This window comes from Jaculus jaculus, chromosome X (genome assembly GCF_020740685.1).
Source record: "Jaculus jaculus isolate mJacJac1 chromosome X, mJacJac1.mat.Y.cur, whole genome shotgun sequence".
NCBI lineage: Eukaryota > Metazoa > Chordata > Mammalia > Rodentia > Dipodidae > Jaculus > Jaculus jaculus.
In genome coordinates, this window is record NC_059125.1 from 138,247,556 (window position 1) to 138,254,696 (window position 7,141).

Genomic DNA, 7,141 nt, shown 5'->3' on the forward strand with positions numbered 1-7,141 from the left:
GGAGCTTCATCCTCAGCACTAAAATTCAATAATAAATTAAAGAAACCCTAAATTTCTTCAAACAATCCCCTATCTACACATCTGGCTTCAGGTGTCTGTCCTCCCTGTAACACAAATGCTATTAACTAGTCACCAAATCAAATCAATTTTACCTTCTCCAGCCTCTCGCCATCTCCCCATTTCCTGATGTGACAGTCCATGCCTTCACCCACTCACACTCAGCTCTCTTCAATTGCTTTCTTTCTCGTCCCTCTACAACTGGTCTTCCTCTGTGCTTCTTAGTCCACATACTCCAGTTTCCACAGGATGGCCAGAGTGATCTGTACTAAGGCATACAGTCCTCCCATGTGCAGCCACTGTTGACCATGTGCATGCTGAGCACTGCATGTTTGTATGTATGTACTGTGCAACCTTGACAAGTGCATTATTCGTGGTGTATTATGCGTTAATGGTGCCCTTAAGAGTTTTGCAGTACACAACTCATTCAACCATATGCAGCAGCCTTATCATAGTCTCTTACTTACAAGACTGCAATAGCTCCCTGCTGCCCTGGAAATAATGTAAGTCTATATAACATGTCTTACTTACAAGGTTATGACTGGTATGACCGTGCCTATCTCTCCAGAATTATTTCATTTACACCCCAAACTACTAGAGGTTTTGTTTCTTTTCAAGATCAGTTTCTTGCTATATAATCCTGGCTGTCCCGTAACTTAATAGATACTGCTGCCTCTCCTTCCTGGGTGCTGAGATTGGTTTGTTCTGCCACACATTGCTGTTTTGTTTTGTTGAGACTGAGCCTCATTATGAATATGTTAACAAAGCTGGTCTCAAACTCATGGGATCAAGCCTCCTCAAGTAACTAGAACTACAGGTGTGTATCACCACACATCTGTAATCATTAGTTTTTAAAAAGTACCTATGGCTGGAGAGATTGCTAAATGGTTAAGGTGCTTGCCTACATAACCCAATGACCAAGGTTCAATCCCCCAGTGCCCACATAAAGCCAGATGCACAGTGTAGTGGCTGGAGGCCCAGGCCTGCCTATTTCTTCCCAATCCCTCCCTTTCTCTCTCTTTCTTCTCTATCTCTCTCTGGTTGCAAGTAAGCAAATAAAAAAACCTTTTAAAAGCACCTACAAGTAGGCAAACCTACTATGTTTGGGATACTCTTCCTTCTTGTCTTTGCCCATATTATTCCCCTTGGCTAGAATATTATTTCTCTGCTATTTCCAACTGCACCCCCACCCTTGTCCACCTGAAAATTTTTGAACCACTCATGCTTCAAGCATCCCTCTCCCCATAAGACTTTCCCCAGGAAAGCCCATGTATGCATACATTATTAACTGATATATGCTTTTTCAGATTTCCTTATAGCAATGAAAACATTTCGCACAATATATATGTATAAATAAATACATATATTTATGCATACATAAATATATGTATAAATATATATGTATATAAATATTTTAAATTATGTAGAATCCTTTTCACATTTAAATATTATTAAATATATTATTAAAGGTATATACTAGGTGTGGTGGTGCACACCTGTAAGCCCAACACTTACAAGCTTGCAAGAGGATTTCAATTTTGAGACCAGCCCCAAGTGACCTGTCTCAAGTAAATGCACACATAAATAAGTACATACATACATGAATAATAAACAAATAAGTACAAGCTGGGCATAGTGGCCCAGACCTGTGGCCCCAGCTGCTACAGAAGCTGAGTTGGGAGGATCATTTAAGTACAGAAGTTCAAATCCAACTTAAGCAACTTACTGCTTATTTTCTCTTCTTTACCGTTTTATTCACAACCTTCATGTACCCTGTTCATAATCCCCTTCCACAAACCTCTTCTCTCCCCCCTACCCCACCATATACCTCTCTTCCACTGAATCTCTGCTTTCTAACTAGTTCCTCTTATATTTTGATGTCTTTGCCCCCCTCAAATTATTCAGGTCTTGTGGTTTCAACAGCAACTGTGAAGTCATAAATGCAACTGCCACTTTGTGTCTGATAAACAGCATTCCAAAAGCACTCCTTCCCATCCCTTAGCTCTTAGCTTCTTTCCACAACCTTCCACACAGCATACATTTCTTGGCTGAAGTTGTAGCTCAATGGTAGAGACTTGCGTAGCTCCATAAATCCCTAGGTTAAATCTCCAGAACTGCAAAATCGGTATAAGTATTTAGAGATGGAGATGGTGGTGCTCTGCTGTAATCCCAGCACTCTGGAGGCAGAGGCAGAGGCAGAGGCCGGAAGATTATCAGGCAATTTCCATGCAAGCCAAGGCTACTTAGCAAGTAGCCTGTCTCAGTAAGTATGCATTTCTCCTATGAAGCTGTGCTTCAGCTCTCCGGAAGATTCAGGAGGGCAAGGAGAACAACACAAAATGTACTTTCCACTGAGCACAGCGGAGACAGCTTCTGCGAGGTCTTTCACAGCCTCCAAATAGCGTGGAAATTGTCTTTAAGCCCTGAAGGAGTTTGTGGCCCATCGCCACATTTCCCTTAATGATTTATTATTCCACATAGAAAATAACACTGGCCACTCCCAAACAAAACAGGCAAGACCAAAAACTTCTGTATTACCAAGATGCTTAGGCAGGACCTTAATGTGTTTCTTGAGGTTGACATGCCCTCTATCAATTTGTGGACCGCTTGGAATAAGGCGCGCTTTTCGGAACATCATAAGATGTGGCTACCTGATTTGAGACAATTTTTCACCAAATCTATTTTCGCTCAGGGTGAATTCTATGGGAACAGGAGGACCTATGCCTATCAATTGCAGCACCGTGCAGGTGCCTCCTCGCACTGGTCTCCATGGTCCCAGAGAACTTGAGCCCTGAGAAGCACAGCACCGTTCCCTGGCAAACCAACCCTCAAACTGGGCAGCCCCAGCTTGGTTAATGTGTGAATATCAAGTCTGCTTCACACCACTCACACGCCTTGTCCAAAGAGCAGCAGTAGCAGTAACGGTTTTGTGAGTTCCTTAACTTTCGTTTGTCCCTCCGAGACAAACAAGGAAAAGCTTCTGCCTTTGTAACTAAGATCCATGAGGCGAGCACCTCATGGACCATCCTGGGAAGATGCACAAGTGGGAGTGAGAAGCCTAAATTCTTGGTAGCTGTTGTTTGCCAACAAGTCTTCCTCCAACTTCAGAACCAGCCAGGCGCCTTGTTGGCTAGGTTCCCCACACATGCTATTGTAACAAACAACAAGAAGCAACAAAACAGTTTTCCAACCTCAAGGAATCATACAAGGGGAAGGGGTCTGAAGGGCGGGATTTGTTGGGAAGATGTTGAGTACCACTTTCACCAGGTGTTGGGAAGTGGGTAGGAAATGTGGACCAACAACGGCGGGAACATTCTTACCTGGATTATGGACTTCTCGCGGTCCGAAAGCAGGGCAGCTGGCCTGATGGACAGAGGGCGCCGTCCTTGGGAGCACAAAGCAGAGAGTGCCACCGCAGTGAGGGAGTGAGAATGTGTGTGGCCAAGTGTGGAGGGGAAGACAAAGTGTGCTCGCCCCCAACAGGGTGGGGAGGGAGGAGTGGGGGAGGAGGGGGAGGAGGGCTGGAGACTAGACATCCCAGGCCGCCTGGTGGCGAGGGAGCCGGAAAAGGGGACTAACCTGCAATGAAGACAGCTTGCAGGAGGCCTAGGTAGTTCTTTCCATACTTCTCCGCAATCCTCACGCGCTGCAGGGCCATCGCCATGTCCACCTTCACAGGGATCGCTCGCGCGATGGGCAGCAAAGTGCAGCCGTCTGGGCTTAGCAGGAGGCTGCGGGTCCAGGGAGCCACAGAAAAATTGGGCAAGCTCTTGGCAGCCGATATTGGCGAGGGTTCGGGAGGTAGGGACCCTGCATCCGCCATTCTTACTGGGGACTCCGGGACCACTAGCTAACCTCAGCCAACTGCTGAGAACTCGGCTCCAATGGCCACTCCTGAGCGTACGGGCGCATCTCCCTAGCTGGAATAGAGACGCCCGAGACCCCGAGAGCTCAGCGCTGCTCACTGGAGCCCAGAAACTTGCTCTGAGTTCAGGATTCGGACCGAGGGCTTCAGGCCGCAGTAACCGCTGGATGAGGGCAGCTCCGCATGAATGCGCACCCCGCTGCGGGCTAAGCAGAAGCAGGAGGTGGTAGGAGGGCCGCCAGGAATCTCAAGGGACAGCCCTCGCAGAGACGCCCATTGTCTAGAAAGGGAAAGGAGGGGGTAGGCTAGTTCAAGCTGTGGAAGGAGACTGTGGCCAGGGGAAAGCACTCCCTGGGTAACTGGTGCAAGGTTTCTTGGTGGGTCCTTCCCACGGTAGAGGCACGGTGGAGGTGAGGATGTGCACAGCGCTGGCATGTACAGGTATACCTGTCAGGGCTTTTTACAGATACCAAGAGGAGAGCATTCCTGGAGAGTCTGAAAGGACTAACTACTGAAAGTGTCCTCCCCTTCCCAAGACAATCCTACCAATTGCAATAAACTTTTGGATTTTAGGCATGGGGTGCCAAGCCTCGCACTCTCCAGGTTCTTATTCCCAAATGCTAAGAGCCTGGGAAGTCCCATGTGACACACTGAACTGCCATCTCTTATGGGCTAAGGAATCAAATTGCTTTAGAGAAGATGCTAAATAAATAACAGAAAAGTAAGGGCAAGGAAGAGCTTTACTTATTTTATTAAGTGAATGCCTAAAGTACTTAAAGCCCAGGGAGTTCAAGGCCATCATCCTCAGCTACATATACCTATGTAGATGCCAGCCTGGAATACACACACACACACACACACACACACACACACACACACACACACACACAAGAAAACCTGTCTCAAAAAAAAAAAAAGTTAGAGGACGCAACTTCTTAAAGAAGCCAAGTAGGAAAGGATAAGAGGTTCAGCCCACTAGAGTATGGTGGCTCATACCTGCAATCCCAGCATACTTGAGGCTGAGGTAATAGGGTCCAGGAAGTGAGATTGAGGCCAGCCTGGGTTACAGAGTTGGTTTCATCTTGGACTAAAATAGAGACCCTGCCTTAAAAAAAAAAAAAAAAAAAAAGATGTTCAGCCTTTCCTGCCCCTGAGCCCCAAGTCCCCAGGCAGGAGCTCAGTCAGGACCATTGGAAGGAAGGCACATGGGGGGCTGCCCAGAAAACTGTAGCAGCTGAGTAGAGGTCAGCATGGGTGTCCCCTCCGATGTTACTCTCATGCTAACAGTCCTTATGAGTCCTTATGGAAATTGCAAGTTCCTTTCTTTCCTTTATTCAAAATCCTTTGCAAAGTTTTCTTACAGAAAAGTGGACTATTATATAGGCCAATACAAGTGTATCTTTTATACACTGTGGGGAACTACTAATTTATACCTGAAGAGGGTGGATTCAGGCAAGTATAAGTCAGAGGGAAAGGGGAAGGAAACACACACAAGTTGTCAATAAAAAAATTATACATTGAAAATAAATAAATAAATACAAACAAAAATGAAACCAGAATCTCCGAAATGCTGAATTTAGAGGTAGGTAATAAGATTAAAATTAATAAAATTTTATTGAAATTAAAATAACTGCCTTTGCTTTGGATAGGATCTAAAGAAATCAGATTTCTTCACATATGAGATGGTTCCCTGATGAAAACTCATCTGCAGACTAGGCTGGTAGCAAACAGTCTGTATTATTAAATGTGAATAGTGCACTGGAGAGATGGCTCGGCAATTAAGGCACTTGCTTGCAAAGCCTGAAGGCCAGGGTTTGGTTCCCCAGTACCCTCATAAAGCCAGATATATAAAGTGGCACATGCATCTAGAGTTCATTCACAGTAGCAATATGCCCTTTGTGTGAACCACCCCACTCAAGCAAATAAATAAAAATATTTTGGATATTGGAGAAATGGTTCAGGTGCTTGCCTGCAAAGCCTAGTGACCCATGTTTGATTCCCCAGAACCCATACAAAGCCAGATGAACAAAGTGGCACACGCATCTGGAGTTCATGTACAGTAGCTAGAGGCCTTGGTGTGCCCATTCTCTCTCCCTCCCTTACCTCCCCCTGCCGCCTTGAAAATAAATCAAATATTTTTTAAATATTTTTTTTACAAAGCTACAACTAGTTTCATACTATACTGGCTTCTCTGCCATGTATATAGGGGATATCTCTCACTTTTACTTGTGTAGTTAGCATCTAGGTATTGCAATGTTTCTGCAAAGAACCTCTATGTCCCACTCTTTTTTCCTATGATATGGGGTCAAGACTGCCAGTGAACCCCCACTTCAGGGTGGGAGGTTGGTCCTGACTTAGTAAATCAGAACATTCTGTCTCCTTGGCTATTGTGTTAAGTTTAAGGCAATGAGACACAATTCTAGAACTTTCTGGAAGTAATGGTAGAACTTTTCTTTGTTAGAAGAGTGCACTATGCCTGAGACTGCAGAGACAGTCTCTCTGAGAATGACAGCAATATGATGGAAGCAGGGCTGATACAAAGAAAGAACAGATTCTTAATGACAATATTTAAACAACTGGATCCTTCCAGGTCTGAAGACATACCCACCCTTTGGATTTTTCAGTTATATGGATGATTACATTTTCTCTTGTGTTTAACCAGCTTGCAGTTGGAGTTCTCAAATTTTCAACCAAAAAAAATCAGCTAATATATGAGTAATGTAACATATAATCAAATTTAATTCTATATTGACATCATGGTACCTTCCAGATGTAGTAAATTCCAGAAACAAAAACATTCAAAAATGTGGAAGTCACTTTTTAAAAGAATCAATATACACACACACACACACACACATACATTTTTGAGAGAAAGAGAGTGATGGAATGGACATTCCAGTGCCTCTAGCCACTGCAAACAAACTCCAAACTTTTGTGCCACCTTTTGAGTCTGGATTACATGGATCCTGGGTAATCCAAGTTGGGTCCTTTGGCTTTGTGGGCAAGTGTCTTAACCATTAAGCCATCTCTCCAGCCCAGGAAGTCACTTTGACACCATGGGCTAAGCATGAAAGAAGAAATTAATGAACCAATTGATCTGAATCCAGGCCCTGATACAAATTTTTTTAAGCTCATCCCTTCTCAGGGAATTCCTCAGAAAACATATTCTCATTTGTTTTGATGTTTTCAAAATTTACATGTGTAAGGAAAGCATCATGC